The sequence below is a fragment of the Zootermopsis nevadensis genome, unplaced genomic scaffold (genome assembly GCF_977971745.1).
Source record: "Zootermopsis nevadensis isolate Lab colony 2312 unplaced genomic scaffold, Znev_1.0 Znev_ptg000061l, whole genome shotgun sequence".
Classification (NCBI taxonomy): domain Eukaryota; kingdom Metazoa; phylum Arthropoda; class Insecta; order Blattodea; family Termopsidae; genus Zootermopsis; species Zootermopsis nevadensis.
In genome coordinates, this window is record NW_028259192.1 from 23859572 (window position 1) to 23877436 (window position 17865).

Sequence of the window (17865 nt, forward strand, 5' to 3'; positions counted from 1 at the left end):
AGACGAACGGTCGCCTGTTTCAGGCGCTACCGGAGCTGCACCGCTGACTGACAGGTGCGCTGCTCCGGGCCTCAATCGCATTTCACTCGTCAACGGTACATCATGTGATGACGTTCCTCGCTGCCATGGTTACAGGCACTGCACACGTTTTAAATCGAGCATGCATGGGAATACATAACAAATACTTATTCATTATTAAGATTGCCGCCCTGATGATGGACTTCTGAAACGTCGGCGAACTTCTAGCAGGCTACACGGGGCAACAACCCAGAAGACAGCAATTTTCAGACTCACCGCCGTTAGAACCTCAAATCCTACTTATTCATAATTTTCGGATACTCTAGAACTGAGAGACTTCGATAACTCCTAAAACGCAATATGTTGTTATAGGCTTTTGGTTTTGGGGACTGTTTAACTGCAATTAGGGTCTCTGCAGGGGGGCAGCGTGCCCCCCCCCCCCCCCCTCGTTTGAGGCCTGCACGCAGCACGCAGAGGACTGCCTGCCTTGGATGGACTGACATAAAACACGAACTTTACCCGAGATATTTGCTCCCTCGCTCTACCGTTGTGACCCCCATTACTTTGAGGTGGGTATGTATTATTTTTCTCGTAAAATGTAAAACGTTTGGGCAATAAAACATTCTCATTTCACTGGGTTTTCCCTAACATAGTAGCTTGTTGTAAAGATACGGGTCTGATTGAGCTCCACCAAGATTTATCTTGTGATTACTTTTATGGGACTGAATTGCCTCTCATTTCTCAAGTTTATAACCACTAACTCGGGAAATTTATTTGATTAGTGCTGTACTCCCGTTTTAATTAATCAGTTTGTGCTGGTAGCCAGTATGATGCGTGATTTCAAATCGCGACTTTTAACCTCCGTCAGACTAAAAAAGGAAAGCTTCGACTCATTTCGTATGTTAATGCGATAAATATGCATTCCTTGCCCATGTGAAGATGCTGATGTTTCAGATATCAAAAGTAGCCCAACTGGTTCGGAATAACTAAGTACACGCAGCTGTAAGAATCTGTTCCTCCATCCCGGTACGATCCCAGGGGCTTTGCGTAGATCTGACCTATGAAATCATACGTCCCGCGGCGTGTCCATTGATATGTTAATAGCTCAGAGTGCCACTTCATTGTCCAGCCTAACCAGCTGATATTAACAGACGTTCTCCTTAAATAATCCTAAGCACACAGTTTACTGAGGACCTTTTATGTTACTGATGTAATAAAAAAGGATGAGGAGGGTGTTTGCTCACCGCTTGGGTTTTCATAACGATATTAGCACTCGAACCTTCAGCCTTAATTATTCAAGTCTTCGAAAAGGGGGCCACAGATCAAACTGCAGGGTCGAACGAATGTTTATAAACGAAACCGCGATTGTGTTAATATCACGTCGACCTGATACAGGTGCATCACGTGTACAGTTACGGACGTGTCGGCCATTTTTATTATGGATGTTCATTATTTTACTCAGTCCCTCCCTCAAAGTGACCGCCAGGTTGCCCAGTATGTCCCAACGCGGAATGCAGATCCTGTGTTACCATTGGCACACGTGTGACGACCTGGTGTGCTCGCGCTCGCTCGCCTGGGTGTGTTAGGGGTTTAGAATTGTTAGCAGATTTTAGGGGAAAGGAGTACTTGAGTAAAAACTCCCTCATCTGTTAAGGTTTCTTCTTTGGGAGTTGTTCTTCCCATGATATAAATACTTGATGGAGAGATTGTCCACAAGTGTGAGGAATCTCGTCGCCCTGATGATGGAAGCAGGAAACACCTGTGAAACGTCGATTGACTTCTACGAGACTGCCCGGTGCAGTGTTTTAGAAGGCTGTCTGTGCGTTCCCTCTCGTCAGAGGGCTGACGGGCCGACAGGCGCTGACTCTGAGTCATGCGTTCTGCTTGCTTAAAGCTGCAGATTAAGATCGTCCTTGTCTCGCCAGAGGCCGTTGCAGATTTCGCAGCTGATGCTCCTCTCTTCAGCAAAAATTGACGTTCGTCAACACTTTTAGAGTTGCTGAAGCCTCTCGCTGACAGTGACAATGGGGACCGAAATGGCCTTCATGTCAGTCCGGAAGCTGCAGACGGAGTTCAGAGCATACGAAGGACCCGAGCAAAGAAATTTGAGCAAATATGAAATGGATCCGGTCTCCACAAGGCAAGACACGTAGCACGCAAGATGATCGCTGATGTCGTCACTTCAAGTTCTCTTTTCGAAGTTTTGTAGTAATTTTTTATCTTATCTCCTCAGGGGCAGGGGTACCCAGTGACAACCCTGTCTTCGAGGTATATAAATACGGAGGCCTGGTCCTCCAGGTTGGGGGTTGGGCGTGGGGCTAAGATCCCCATCCCGTAAAAAATAAAAAAACTTTAGGAAACATGAGAACCAAGCCTCGGATATATGACGGAGTCGTCGTAGACAACCTGGCGTTGCTAAGGAACTAGAGCCTTAAAAATTAAGGCCTGGTGGATGAAAGCACGAGAAAGAGTTGAATGGAGGAGAGTTCTCCAGGAGGCCAAGGTTCATAAAGGGTTATAGAGCAAGAAGAAGAAGAAGTTGTATCTGTGGTTCGTCCTTTTTAGCTGAGAGAAAATAAATCATGGCGTTCCTCACTGTGTTGCGTAATTTCGTCCGAACCTGTCCATTTGATCATACGTGAGTTTCTTTCGGCGCTAAGTGACCGAACAGGTGCTCAGCGCTATCAGACGCCTGCAGCAGAGATTATGCACGAGTCTTCGGGCGCAAATGAAATTTTCTCCGGGAGACAGCCTGTGGTTAAGTGACACGCATTTTTATTTACATAATAGGCCTGCGGGGGGGTGCCGCCGGAGATCACAACGAAGGAACAGAACACATACGTCACGGCGCTGGCATGGCTGGGCCATACAACCGGAAGTTACGTAAATTGCCGAGGTTCGTTTTCTACCAGGTCCGCGAATCTTATTTCTGGGGATGTCGCGCCTTGTAATCTGGTAGAAGTTCACCGACGTTTCAGAGGAACTTACGGCCACCACCATCGCCCTCATGACGGAGGTGGTCAACAAAAGTAGGGTGAGATGGGCGATGTATGTAGCATGCATTAAGATATTATAATTGTTTACGAGATTTGAGTAGGGAAACCTGAAATAAATGCAATCTTGGAAGACCTAGGTGTAGATGGAACGATAATATTAGGATAAGTCGAGGGATAACAGGTTGTGAGGATGTTGACTGGTCCAGTGGTCTGCTTTTGTGAGCACGGTAATGAGCACTCTGAATCTGGGAAGGCAGTGGAATTTATGGGCTGTCTAAGCGACTGTTGGCCTCTTGGCTTATCAGAAAGGAGTTTGCTGAAATCTCTCTCCTGTTCTGTTCCCAAAATTTCAGGACACATTTCGTGGTTTCAAGATAAGCAGTCAGTTCAGGGATATCCGCCATTGCGGAGGAAACGCGCAGGTTCTGACAGCTTCTAGTTTCCAGGCAGCGTTCATCAGTAAGTAATCGGTTTCAGGCTTTAATTGAGGACGTGAATTAATCTGTATTCCTATCTCGCTTCCTCGTCGACACAACTTCTCCCGCTGTAGAGCAGTTGTGCAAATCCTGGCATGTTGCAATTAGCAAGAAACATCTGGTTCACTTCTCGTCAGTGGCGTCCAACACGCACCGGCGCATCCTGATCTGTCCGGACACCTGACCGCCAAACTTCGCTGTAGTTCATTCATTAATTGTCAAATGTTAAGAGGCTTCACGTGTGAAGGTTTTTATTTAGCAGAAACCGGGTTTTTAGACATCCCCGTGACATTTCACGGGAAAGAGAATTCGGTCAATGAACAAACGCCACTGTTTCGGACAAGATTAAATGACGTCAGACGTCTGTGGGGTGACGCGTTTATCTGAATATTTCGTTGTCACTGAATGCGAAATATTTCGCTCTAGTGACTTAATTATATTTTTAATTATTATTTTTTTTCGGTAAGGAGAATTTCGCGAATATTTTCCCTCGTTTCAGTACAAAAAGGTGATTTCTGCACAGGGCAAATGGTATCAATTAGTTCGTACCATTATTTAGATTTGTTTCTCGTTTTTAGGAGTGAAGGAATTTGAGGTAAATTATCTTGCAGAAACTTCTTTTCGTTGTTTTAAAAGGTTAACAACATTTAGAAGTAACCCTTTGTAATGTTATATTTGATTAATCTACGACCGCTTAAAATCTTGAAGCTTCAAAAATTTGCATTTGACAACTGTTTGTGAGGTTTTGCCACGAAAATAAATATTGGCCATATTGGCCGAGTAGGAAGGAGCCCTGTAGAAGGCAAATGTTTGCTCTCAACGACGCCAAGTTACGTACGGGTAAAACAGAAAGCCGGTATGTGGTTTCTGCAGACCGAGCTTTGATATGGCAGTGGTGGCTTTGGCATTCGGTATGTACGGTCTGTGAGATTTTTTTTAAAATTTAATAGAGTTTATCACAAATAGAACGAAAATCAGTGTGATTCGGTGCGTGTAAGATGGGAATTATTCCCTGTCATTGAAGGTTTAAATATTACTGCTTTCGAACTGCATGACGGGGCTAATAAAAGTTAAGTGAGGAGAGACGTTGACCCGAGGTGCTCAGCGAGTTTCAGAGGCGCGAGAGATTTGAGGTTCTGGCGGCTGAAGGCGTCGTTTCTGGTCAACATCGACGAATTTCAGGAATATTCCTCCCTGTGCACGATTTATTATAGCGGCTTCGCACGTGCAGCAACATGAAGAAGAAGAATAAGAAGAAATGTGCTTTAATCGTGACACAGCAAGATTTGCATCAGCAACAAATGAAGAGCGAGGCAAATGAGATGTAAAAAAATTGCAAACAACGAACTTTGGTGTTTTTTTTTACCCTCGTCCGTCAAGGCCCGTCAGTGTAAACACACCAGTGACAAGGAAAGTACGACATAAAGATTGAATTCCGTGCATTAGTGTTAAGTATTTTGGAAGAGGATTTCTTTCGGAACAACTTTTAAAGTGAACCAAATCAACCAGGAAATTTTTTATATTTCGGCTGATTTTGAATGTTCGAATGTTTCCACAGGTTCTTTTTTCGTCGTTCCTGTGCCGAAAGATCGCGGAAGCAATTTTACCCCAGTCTACACTTTAGCTTCGTTATAACGCAGAGAATTATTTACTGAAATCTTCGCAGAAGTGAAAATTTCAATTGGTGTCTTTTTACTATGCGACACCGCGCACTCTTGTAGGTACTCACCAACATTTCAGAGGAACATGTCGCTTTCATCTTCGGGATAGAAGCGAATATGGAGGCGTCAAATTCCTCTGAAACGTTGGTAATAACCTTCAGTTTGTAAGCCATCAGAACCCTGTAAAACCACAATCCAATCGAAACAAAATTGTTGATTCTGATGGATTTTGGAAGAAACTTCATAAAATTTTAGTAAGGACACTTGAAAGACCTAAGCGTTGATGGGGCGATAATATTTAAATGTAATTAGTGTTTGAGAATATGAACTGGATTCGCCCTATTCGGCACTGGAGTCAAAGGCGAGATCTTGTGAACAGGGCGAAGAACCTTTGTGTTCCCTATCACCCGGGAATTTCTTGACGAGCTAAGTGACTATTAGCTTGTCAGGCAGGAGTGTGTTCGGTTGGATTTAGAAAATCCCCGTCTTGTCTCATCACGTCTAGTTCTGGAACCATACAACCATATGAACAATCACTAGTGACTGTTCGTGTATATCTTCAATTGGAATTTTTACATCAAATTGTTTCAATGTAGTGCATCAGACTGCTTTTCCGAGACAAGTCTCTTATTATTCGAATGTAACTTTCGTGTAAAATCCGTAAAATTACAGTCATACAAATTCAACCGGTAGACTAACGTAAACCGGTGAGAAATCAGCATCATTTCTCAAAAGAAAATAAGGAATGATATTTTAATGACACCCCGCACGAAGTCATTTAATTATTCATTGTACGTGCTTCATGTAAGCTGTCTCTGTCCCACGTTCGTTTAATGTTGGTTAAATCCTTTAATTATAATAATTACCGGTGAGGTTGTTATATATCCAAGGACTTTAAAGTCGTCTGTCAGCGTCGTCTCGCTGGTTAGAATCTCAAATGCCGCTGAATTGCCTTGTGTCGTCCTTTGTTTTCTTAATTACAGTCGGTACACCTCGAGAGCACAGCTTTTTCAGCTCAACACTCGGTGTAGAATCCCGGGGACTGGATCCAGAGACCTTCGGTTACAGAGCAAACAAGATGCAAGTGAGATGGTAGGTCTTACTGCTAAGAAATATATTTGTTGGCCCTTACCTTCCAGTGGATGCCTTCACTGTTCGCAGGTCACGTGCTTCAACACAGCAGCTGGAGTTGGTGTCGTTAAAAGATCTGCTCCGATCTGCAATTGGTCTTGCATCACGAAAATTCGGGTTATATTTGGCTGTTCGTCGCCGAACTGAAGACGCGCGCGCCAAGATACGGCCCGTCCTCGTTAGAATTACCGGATAATCGCAGGCCTGCCGTACATCAGCTTGTCTCTCTGCGTTACCATGGCTACTACCACCTACCTCCACGGCCACCTTGATGGTTCGGTAAAGACTGCATGATAGCAGAGCTCTGCGGTTGCAAATACTACAAGATACTGGCCCCTCCCTCCCTCCCTGCTCGCTCAGCCACTGCCATCTCCTCTCATTCTTGATCTGTGCGGATACCTGGTCATCTTTCTGTCCTTCTCTGTAATGGAGTCTACTATCTGATTTGCGGGCTTCGACTCCGGCCATTACTTAGTTAGTTTGTTTGTTTTTTTGACATCTATTGTGTGAGTAGCAGACACCATTGTTAGTTTCGTCGACAGGGATGTTTATCGGGGAAGCGATATGTTTAGGACACCTAATATCGACAGTAATATAAGTCGATATCAATCACAAATCGTGATGAACTTGTCGTTTGTTCCTGTTCCAGCATTACACTTCGATGAGTGCTCGCTCTTTGGCATTGGCTGAGATAGTCGTGAGCCCTTAACTAAAGTTAGCGGTAATCGTCGTAAGCGAGCCCGGACAACGTGTGCCTGAGGTCGCTGGGTTCAGCTGTCATCGTAATTTAAGGTTCCAGCAAAGAACGATGATAAATCTTCAGGAATAATTTTCAAATCTCGACTGTGATTCTTCGTCCAAGTAAATTATATTAGATGGCTGTCTTCTGGGTTGCAGACTACACGGCGCAAAACCCCAGAAGACAGCCATCTTCAGATTCACCGCCATTAAATCCTACACAAAAGCTATAAAAATTTCTGCGTTCCTTCCAGATGACGGGAAGCTGGGCAGTTGGACGCCCCAGGGGCCCGGGGGCTCCCTTTTGAACTCAGGCGTCGTTAAACTTGTCACACTCCCGTCAAAACCAGTCACTGCAAGTCTTTGTCGCCAATTATCAAGCAGTCTAGCACAGTCACACGCTCCGAATTGTAAATTTGGCTGGCCAATCAGAGAGCTCTGTCTCTGATCGCGGCCAACCTATGGCATGCGAAAAACGTCTCACACTTTTGAAGTCGGAGGGAGGAGTTTAAGAGATTACTTAATCAGGCATCTCGACGCCTTCGCCCTCTACATACACCCGACAGTGGACGGTGTTCGCGGTGATGTAGGTATGTCGGCCATTGTGGCAACCCGCGACTTGTTTCAGTCATTCCTGGTAACTCCTGTAACGTTTATGTGAACGTCGGACTTCGCTGCTACACGATCAGAGTTCTCAGAATTCGTAGCGAATTTCTTTGGTCCTCAGGTCGCCGTCATTAAGTGCATTGCAAAAACGGGGAAGAAGGGACGTCACATGTCACTCACTGACAATCACATGTTTGTGTCACAATAGTTAAATGCTCGCTTAATCACGAGCTGTTGTTGAAGCCTTCGGGCTGTTTTACGAATAGCTGTAAACAGTTGCGACATCTAGCGGCATCTCGCGTAAATTGTCAGCAAGAACAATCATATTCAGCTATTATCATTCTTCCGAGTTTCTTCCAACGATGAACACTGCAAGAATTCCATAACCTTCGTTAAAGACTGGCTGCGTGGGCAGGTTCCGAAGGCTACTTCGACACAAGAGACTGCAGTCAACAAAAAATTGAAACATCATTGTTAAACAGAGATCGTTAATCGCCTTCCTGGTATTATTCAGCAGATCTGACGCCAATCAGACGAACTCCATGTAGTCTTTATTTTAGAAGCTGACAGTCGCTCATGTGGTCAATAAATTTCCAACATTTTACAGAACCCGAAGGTTTGATACTTGGTATCTTATTTCCGTAAGTCTCGTTTTAATATTACCTGTTAATTTTCGTTTAGGATTTCTGAATGGTCACTTCAGTTTTTATGTTTCCCCCGATTGAAATGTACTCGTGTCTTGTCGCTGCCTTGTGTGCTACATGTACAGCCCAGCTCATGTGTAATCGCCCTAAATAATATTCATTTCTCTGATGCAGAGAGAAAATTGTGAAGCGTTTCATTACACAGTTTTCTGGGTGTTCTGATATTTGCAGACTTCCTCGCGAGTAACCTGTTTCCAGACTCCGTCCATCTTACTTCAGTTTTCTGTAAATTCAGTTTTTTAACCGCAAACACTAATTTTTAGTGACTTAAGTCGCGTGGAAGAAAGCTTCATCAGGGCCTCATACACGGCGTTGAAGTCTCTCAGTCCCCTGAATGTGTATGTGACACGCACGTCGGTCAGTTAACCACTTCTTCTTTGGACACCCCGTGAACGAGAAGACTTCGGCAAAAACGAAGAATAATAATGTTCGATCCTAAACAGTATTTCAATACTGGAGACAAACATGTAAGAGGTGAAAAGCCCTTTGAAATTTGAACAGTAGAGGACGCCATCTAATGGAAAGGCAAACAGACCGGAATTAATGAGACCTACGTAGGATCTGAGGTTTTCAAGGCGGTGAGTCTGAAGATGGCCGTCTTGTGGGCTGTTGCGCCGCGCAGTCTGGTGGAAGTTTACCGACGTTTCAGAGGACCTTGCTGCCTCCATCATCAGGGCGATCATATCAGATATACAGAAGGACATTCTGGCACAACACTTGAAACAGGGCGAGGCTTTAATACAAAGCATTTTCCACACTAATATGTTCTGTTCGGGCTTTGTCTGTCGTCTTGATATTTTAAGGAAACTCACTGTTTCGGAACTTGGTTTTACTTTCGTCTTCAGGTGAACCTGGACGTGGTTACAAACTTTTTCCGCAGAGGATCATAACATCTCCGGCTTTTGTCCTCCAGTCACCTGAAGACGGAAGTACAACCGACATTCGAAATGTTTATTGACACCTAGACGATTTATATAGCTCCCCGCCCCCAATAAAAAGCAGAATGCTTCGGTCCATCGTCAGAGAAGCTTGAACTTTGAACGCCGTGCGAACAAACAGTTGTCAGCGAACCCACAAAACCTCCACGAACTTAACCCGTCCAGTCTCCGGTGACGTCACTTCGCCGTGATTGCTAATTACCTATTCTGCAGGCGAAGGAAGGATTTACGGTACCTTCTTTTATCTGAATGCTTTTAAATTTGCATACGATGGCTAAAATGAATTAAACTACAGTTACGATAAAGCGGTCTCTTTCTGGATTTGTGCCCAGTGTAGTACCTTACTTTGGTGTGTATAAACGTTTCGGAGATACATTCTGTGCCCATCTTCAGGATTGAAGATCTGTGAAGTCGATTTTAACGGACAAAGCTAAACTCTCGCTGGCTTCAAAACCTCAGATCGTGGATCGATCGGTTTCTGTTTGTGTCTGTCTGTCTGTCTGTCCATCCGTCCGTTCTGTTCTCAGACTCCCCCACTCCCTCCTCCGTTTTCACACTCGCATGCTAATGGCAGGAAATGCGTTATGATTGGGCTAAGGCTCGGTTCGCAACTATTTATGGAATCTTATGAAAAGAATCTCTGGTTTGCTCTTAAACACTTCACTCCTGAAGTTACATTTTTTTTTTTGGATATAAAATTTGTAATTGGTAATGTCAAAGGTTAAATATAAATAAATTTGTTCTCTTGCGACAGAGATTCTTGATTGTTTGAATCCGAAAGACTTTCTTTGGTTTGCATAAGAGATGGGTTATAACCAAGAATTCGCAAACGTCAGAGAGTCGACGTGACTGTCTCTTATCTCACAAACTTTTGAATATTTCCCCCCATTTCGCAACTCGTCCGCAGGTGGCACTATCCCCGAAGAGCCGATGCTCTTTTAAATATTATTTAAGAATTCGTTCCGTACCGCGAAGAAAACACGAATATCAACTGGTTAACGCTGATTAAGGAAATTATCGATGTTTATTCTGAGGATCGTACGAAACCCATAATGAGAGTCTATTAACCCGTCTAAATAATATTTAAGAATTCAGACCGTACCGCGAAGAAAACACGACACTTCACCATTACAAGGATCAACTGGTTAACGCTGTTTATTCTGAGAATCATACGAAACACATAGATAAAAAATTGCGAGTTACTGATTGCTAAATTAGGTGGTAAGTATACTTACCACTGGGCTTAAGAAAGGGTTAAGTTGTGCCCTTGTGCAGTGCCTGCCTAGGCCTACTTCAGTTGTTCTGGAGGCTGTGGAGGGTACATTATTTACTGTGCCAACACTCGAGTGTTTGAGGGGTGGGGGGGGGGGTCCATTGTCTAGCGCGGAGGTTAAGGAGGGAGGCAAAAAGACGGCTTGTCTTTATAACCTGGCTTTGCCATTAAGATGCAATTTTATGCTGTGCTGTATTGACTGAGCTACCGGTTTGAGGTTACTGCATTGTCGTAGGGTCTCGACGGATGGTTCTTAAAAATTACTTTTCATGAGTAAGGAGTTCTTATGACTCCGTATTCCTTTTATGGCAGTGGTACAGTCGTTGACTTGCCTGTCATCAGTGGTATTTTTTTGTACAGAATGCATTTTAAAATTGTTTCGAATCCCGTCTTACATACTTTTTACTGTGGAACGCAGACAGAACATTGCTCGCTGGGTCCCTGTATCGTTGAAGGGCGTTGTGTTAACTTCAGATACCGTTTAACATGGAATGAGACGATTACATTGCAGTGGAAGCAGAGGTTGCCTGTTTCAGTCGCCAGGTGAAATTGTCAGTCTACCGACTGTCCCGAGTTTCGAAGCGAGGGCCGTCTGCGTTAGGTTAGATTAGGTTTTCATACATTGAGACAGGAGACGTGCAGAAAGGAAGTTCAGAACTGAGTAGACGTCGTGGCACTGGCCCCGCGGTCTTCTGCCCTCCGAACGCCACTACCACGGGTTCGAGTCCTGCTCGAAAGGTTGTGTACGAGCTACCCTGTGCATGTGCAGGTCTTGCGATGCGTGCCCAGTTCTGAATCGCGAAAGACCATGGGGTTAAATTCGCGAGAGAAGAAATGTCATTATTACAGACCAAGACATTTACATAAGAGCGGTGATGCAAGTCGCCTTGTTGTATAATTGCCAGAACCTGTTTTCCATGAGAAATATCAACTGACGTGTACCTGCTGGAACTTCCAAGTCTGTGAGGGTCTGGTCCAATCTGAATCATTCTGAGAAAACTCCGACGATGTATCCTGACCACGACTGACTCCGTGGAGTGGAGTCCGTCTCGACACACCAAGAGTCCCTCAGCTAGACAAGAAATCCTCCGTCTTTTATGGAACCCAGTAGTTCATTATCGTGCGCGCAAAATTCCGCGTGTCTTTTGTTATATTTGCCGTCGCCCGTCGACGTGACATCATCGGCGAGGACCAGAAGCTGGTGTGTCCCGTCCAGTTCAAGTCCCTCTTTGTTTTCGTGGTGATATTGACGAAACGTAAAGTTACGTAACGCGCCATTTCCATTGTAAGACATCGGTAAACGGCCGTGTCTACGGAAACACGCAAATGGCGGGTCACGCCCATAGAAGCATACAACTAGGTCCAAGGTCATTTGTCTTGACTCTAAGGTAACTGGCCTAGGCAGTCGGTCATTGGTATTATTCAGAGTGACCTTCTGCCTATCAGGAGCAAGTTTCAAACAAGGCCCAAGGTTATTTGTTATAAATTCGTGTGGGACTTCCTATAGATTTCCCGTTTCTTTGTTACGTGGCTAACCAAAACTGGAATTTTTAGACAGAATTTAGTGCAACTCGTCCATAAAATTTTATGGAAATCCGCTCACCGGTTCTCGAGGTGTTCACAGTTCTGCCTTTCCGCGCTGACGATATCCTGATTAGTCGCTTTGTGGTGTGCGCTGTTCGGTGCGAGCGGCGTCTGACCTCAGGTCTGCCTGTGAATCGCCTCGCGTTTTGAATGCGATTTGGTACTCCGTTTAACCACAGTTTTTATCTTCTCTCCACAAAGTGTCCGTAACTTAAGCGCAAGAATGCATTTGCGTCATAAACGCAAAAAAGACTTCGCTCCAATCGGACGAATCACAAGAAAATTAAGTCTGGATGACACCGGGTGATCAAAAATATTGGCTTGCCTCGCGATACTCTCAGTATCTCAGAAAAAGCGTGCAGAAGTAAAGTGTCGTGGCCTATTCGAGATAGTCTTTCTGTCCTTGTATTTACCTGGAATATCTGAGGAAAATCACGAAACGTCTCGGGATAACCGATCTCCGGCCCGAAATTTGAATCCAGGACCTCCCGAACTGGTAGCGTTCGCTGTCGTCATTCGACAGGCCAATTATGGAGGAAAATTTACGCAAATTGGGTGTTTGTCCAGCGTGTAATTAATAATCCTTGACCTATGTAGTTTCAGAAATACGGGCTGTTACCAGATTTATAAAATTGATGGATGGGGGGTGGGGGCAGAGCCTAAAAGTACGATCATGATGTCAAATTTAGGCCAACAGTAAGGTGTGTAAATGAAAGCAAGATAGAGGAGCCCGTCTCTCAAAAGCCAGGAAAAAGCGATTACGGAAACAAATTGTTTGACATCGCGTGCCAAGTTATTAGCTCAAAGCTGTCACGAGTTACGTAGCCAGGTTATTTAATGAGCCTGCAAGCAACGGGGAATGTCTGGCGTCCGTCTTCACGCACGCGAATCCAGAGAAGCAGACATCTGTTTCTCTGCTTCCAGTTGGAATTCGTTTGGAACAGCGAAGTCTATCGAATCGGAAACTTATTTCGACGGTAATTGATCGTAGGAAGGCATTTGATTTTATTTAACTCTCTGCTGGAAGCCGTTCGCCACCAGGTGGGGTAGGATGACCGTACGAAGGTGTGAACTGCAATGATCCGCCTTAGGGCGGAATCCGAAGGCGTCTCTTCACGTGACGGTCGCAGGAATTGCTCCTTCTCTGGGCGCGCCAAGAGTCTCTCCGACGGACTCGGCTCCTACCTACTTACCATACAATTGCCGCAATGTATCATTGTGTTATGACATCACGCCAGCGGTCGCTGGCGGCTGGAACCAAGGACCAAGGTGAACGTGAACCAAGATCAGCGTTCAGCAGGTAGACCCACTTTTGTCAGAGTGCATTGCAGTTTAGCGCGTTTCATCGGCTTTGTGTGACTTTGACGGTTCGAAACGTCGACTAATGAAACTCGGACTGCAATCGATGGAACTTTTCTGAAAACTGCGAAACGTTCGCGCACGCGGAAAATTTCGATGGCATTTACACTGAGAGACCTGAGATTCTCAACGGCGAGGAAGTTTTATGGCGCCGCGCGGTCTTATCCTTTATTCTACCCCGGGGATGGAGGTGACACGTTTCTCCAAAATGTTCGTAAAGATGTACAAGATGACGCCCAGGAGACGTCGGTCTGGCCTCAGAGTAACCTGACGCCCGTTCGTAATATTATTCGGTCCTTCTACCCGTATACAGATGTTGGTCTTTGGTATGAACGGGAGTTTTCGTCTAACTCAGCCGAGTAACGCTTTTGTGAGGTAAAGGGTTTAAATTTCGGTCGCGAGGATTTTCGTGGTTGTCCTCAGTTACCTTGAGAAAAATTCCGGGGCACGACGTCCAAGTAGGCCACGGTCACTTCCTCCGCCCGCCCTTAAATCGATTTCCCTGAACGGGATTCATCCAATCGCATCTTTGAACCAGGCATTTATCAGGGGGGCTGCAGACAGTCTCAGGTCTTGGTAACGTAGCGCGAGGGAGTTTCGCGTCGTAGTTGCGTGCTGTAGGATACGACGAGGCAGACGCAGGTTCGTTCCGTGCGGCCAGTCCGCCTTCACGCGGTCGCTGTCGAATAGAGGTTTGCGATCGAATTGATATCAACTACATGTGCGCGCATTGCAGCCGAGCCGAGCTTTGCACTTCGAGGTCACGGGTTCAGACACCGCTCATGACACCCCTCGCGTTCGCCTGCTCTTTCCTACGCCCTCTCAGTTTCAAATCTGCTTCTTCGTTTAAATATTGCTTTGAACCAGAGACGTGGCCCGGAACTAACGTAGATAAGGCGCCCGCTCGTGTGGCTGGTTGCTTCACACTCCTTTTCAATTTGTCATCCTGTCATCTGATTGTACGCCAAATACCGCCTTCAGTGGATCCAGAGTCGTGAAATAGCCCAGGAAACGACTAAATCGTGGCATTCAAATATTAACTCTTCAGGTGACATCTCTTTACTACGCTCCGGTTACTTATTTTATTATTATTTAGTGTTCTGTCTGACGACAGGTCCATATGAACAGGATCCTTCCATCCTTTTCTCGGACTGGGACCTGTTCATATACGTTCTTGGCAGATGATCCAGAAGTGGTTTGCCATTGCCTTCTTCTGTGTGTGAATGGAGTAATTGTTGGGATGCCACGGAGGAAAACTCCGTGTTGCCTAGACCACGGCCTTGCCCAACACAAGTTATAAATTCGGGCACCGCCGGGAATCGAACCCGAGACCCCAGGATTACAAGGCCAGCGTTCTAACCGCTAGACCACCTCATCTTATTATTATTTAGTGTTCTGTCTGACGACAGGTCCATATGAACAGGATCCTTCCATCCTTTTCTCGGATTGGGACCTGTTCATATACGTTCTTGGCAGATGATCCAGAAGTGGTTTGCCATTGCCTTCTTCTGTGTGTGAATGGAGTAATTGTTGGGATGCCACGGAGGAAAACTCCGTGTTGCCTAGACCACGGCCTTGCCCAACACAAGTTATAAATTCGGGCACCGCCGGGAACCGAACCCGAGACCCCAGGATTACAAGGCCAGCGTTCTAACCGCTAGACCACCTCATCTTATTTTTGTTTAGTGTTCTGTCTGACGACAGGTCCATATGAACAGGATCCTTCCATCCTTTTCTCGGACTGGGACCTGTTCATATACGTTCTTGGCAGATGATCCAGAAGTGGTTTGCCATTGCCTTCTTCTGTGTGTGAATGGAGTAATTGTTGGGATGCCACGGAGGAAAACTCCGTGTTGCCTAGACCACGGCCTTGCCCAACACAAGTTATAAATTCGGGCACCGCCGGGAATCGAACCCGAGACCCCAGGATTACAAGGCCAGCGTTCTAACCGCTGGACCACCGTGGCATCCCGGTTACTTACCGCCTGTTAATTGTCGATGTACGATGGAAATTGAGTCAGCCTCGGTGTACGCGCCACCTGCTTCTATGCCGACAGCGGTGGGCCCCCACCATCCCGTGTTCTGCACAAAAACAGGACCTAATTAATTTTGTTCTGTACACTATTTATTTATTTTCGTATTTTCATGGCTGTTGGTTTTATTTTCGTATTTTGGTTTTCGTCGGTGCTAGTTTGGTCACTTCTGTCCCACGTAACCGGTTGTCTGTGTCAGAACGTCATCACACCACTTCTTCTATAGGTCATATTTTGTAGCTCGGTGGTTCTGTCAGTTACGTAAGCCAACCGCCTAAATCCCTGACTTGACTCTTGTGGTATTTCAAGCACCAACGTCTGATTGGCGCGCCAGGGCACAAGAAGGTTGTGTTTTCACTGCCCTCAACTGTACTCTTAGGCCGGCCTGCACACCAGAGTGGCAATTACGTTAGGCGAGAGACTGGAAGAACCTGTTTCAAATTGCAATTTATTGTGTCATGTTATTAAACACTAAATTTTCGGATTATCAGCACATTTTGGAGTGGGGGGGGGCCGAATTACCTTCCCCCTGACTGAAACGTCTCTGTTTTGTAACAAGTGATTTACTGAAATTGCTGATGGCTGATTGGCCGAGTCTGTTACTCAGTCGCGTATTGAGTGACATGTGATTTTCCAGACACACCAAAAGTCTGGGTAAAAACGTCTTTTGGACTTGTAGATAAATGGTCGTGAAGATGGAGGCAGTATGTTCCCTCGAAACATATATGTACCTACAAGTGAACGCAGCGTTAATACCCAGAATACGATCATCGAGATTCTGTCGGCCGTGAGAATCTCAAATCTGAAGTTCGTTGTAAATCCTGTCCACTGTGACCAGTTCCCGTTCTGTTTTGAGTCACGTGGCCATAAGTTTTGTTTCCAGCAGTTCTCTTCTGATGATCCAATGTGGTGATAAAGTCGCCAGTACCCTTTCGATAATCATCGAATTGCTACCTCCGAGCCTTCAGCCGGTCGTCTGCATTTTGATTTTACGATGCGGACGTAGTCCGGTTTTGCAGACAAGTCTCCAGGCCCTGACCCGTATGAACAGGAGTTGAAAATATGGGAATAACGCGTTTTCTGTTCCTGTGGCGGTGAAGCCTGGAAAGAGGAGACCGCAAAACGGCTTCTGGGGCGAAGCTCAGATCACGGACCGCAGAACTGCGCGACGAATCAAAAGACGTCGCGCGACGAAAATTGTGGGTTTCGGAAAGAAATTCTCTTGCCGCGTAGACAGAACTTACGATCTATTTAAGATCGAGTTGAGCGAGCCCACTCACTGCCTCTCACCGTCAGACTTCTGGCTGAACGGAAGTAAACTTGGTTCTGACGGCGGCGTAGAACTGGATCCACAGAAGCAAGCAAGAACACGACATTTAAAATTAAGGACGTCGAGCGTCTGTGTCGCCAGAGATTCGAAGAAATTGGGCAAGACAAATGGGATGTTGTATGTCAGCATGTGGAGAGACTAGAACAAATTTATTATGAGCAAGAAGGCATAATCGAAGACGCTACTGAACGCATGATAATTGAAGATAACGGAGTGACCAGCAGCAGGGGTTGTGATGAAGCGATGGTCTGTGAGGAGTGGAAGAATTAGAAGATGACCGAAGATTTGTGAAGAAGATAAAATTATCTAATACTCTCTGCAGTGTTAATTTTCTAGTGAAATCGACTTTCCTATGTTACGTAACGTTGTGATATTTTATTTGGAGTGAACTGTACGCGGCCTCCTGCCATCCCTTGCAGCAAACTCGCTCCGAGGTTCCAATTCACAAAGTTTGGGGGCCAAGAACGCTGGAGCGCAGTATACCCGTTGACGTCCATCTGTCATATTAAGTAGCGCCTCAGGCGTTGTGACGGCCTCCATGTTGGTATTACGTGCAGACCTGAGGTGACATCTCTGCTAGCACTCGTTAGATGTCCATCGGTGACAGATGCTCTCGCGAAGAGGACCACCACAAGCGTCTCATTTCTGAGAAAGTAGGCTGAGAAGAACTGGAGGACAAGGGAAGCGCGTTCAGTCCTTCGGGCGCCACTTCGTATCAACTGGTTGCGCTTGTTTTTGCCGTGGACTTGCTCTCTCTCACCCCAGCGGGCGAACTGTGTGTTGTAAAAATTGTCTGCTTTTAGATGGGGGCACAGCCTTGTTCGTGACCAGATTCGGCCCGCTGACGTCACGCACTACGTGACCTGGAGGAATGTAGCCCAATTTACTGAAGGTGCGTGGCACTCCTCGACTTAACCCACAGACTTTTCCTTGATTATTATTATAATTATTCATTTGGTTTTCCTAACGTGACGCGTAATACAGCAAATCCGATTATTCGCCGTGATAAGTAGTTAAT

The 17865-nt window shown here is 45.6% G+C and overlaps 1 protein-coding gene across 1 annotated transcript in view; it reads right to left on the reverse strand.

Annotated features, from left to right (window-relative positions):
- Nucleotides 1-6562, reverse strand: part of LOC110836740 (uncharacterized) — a 44796-nt gene extending 38234 nt beyond the window's left edge. The window contains exon 1 of the mRNA XM_087341072.1: nt 6284-6562. The gene's annotated coding sequence lies outside the window, so the exon portion shown is untranslated. The remainder of the gene's footprint in view (nt 1-6283) is intronic.
- Between the last annotated feature and the right edge of the window lie 11303 nt (nt 6563-17865).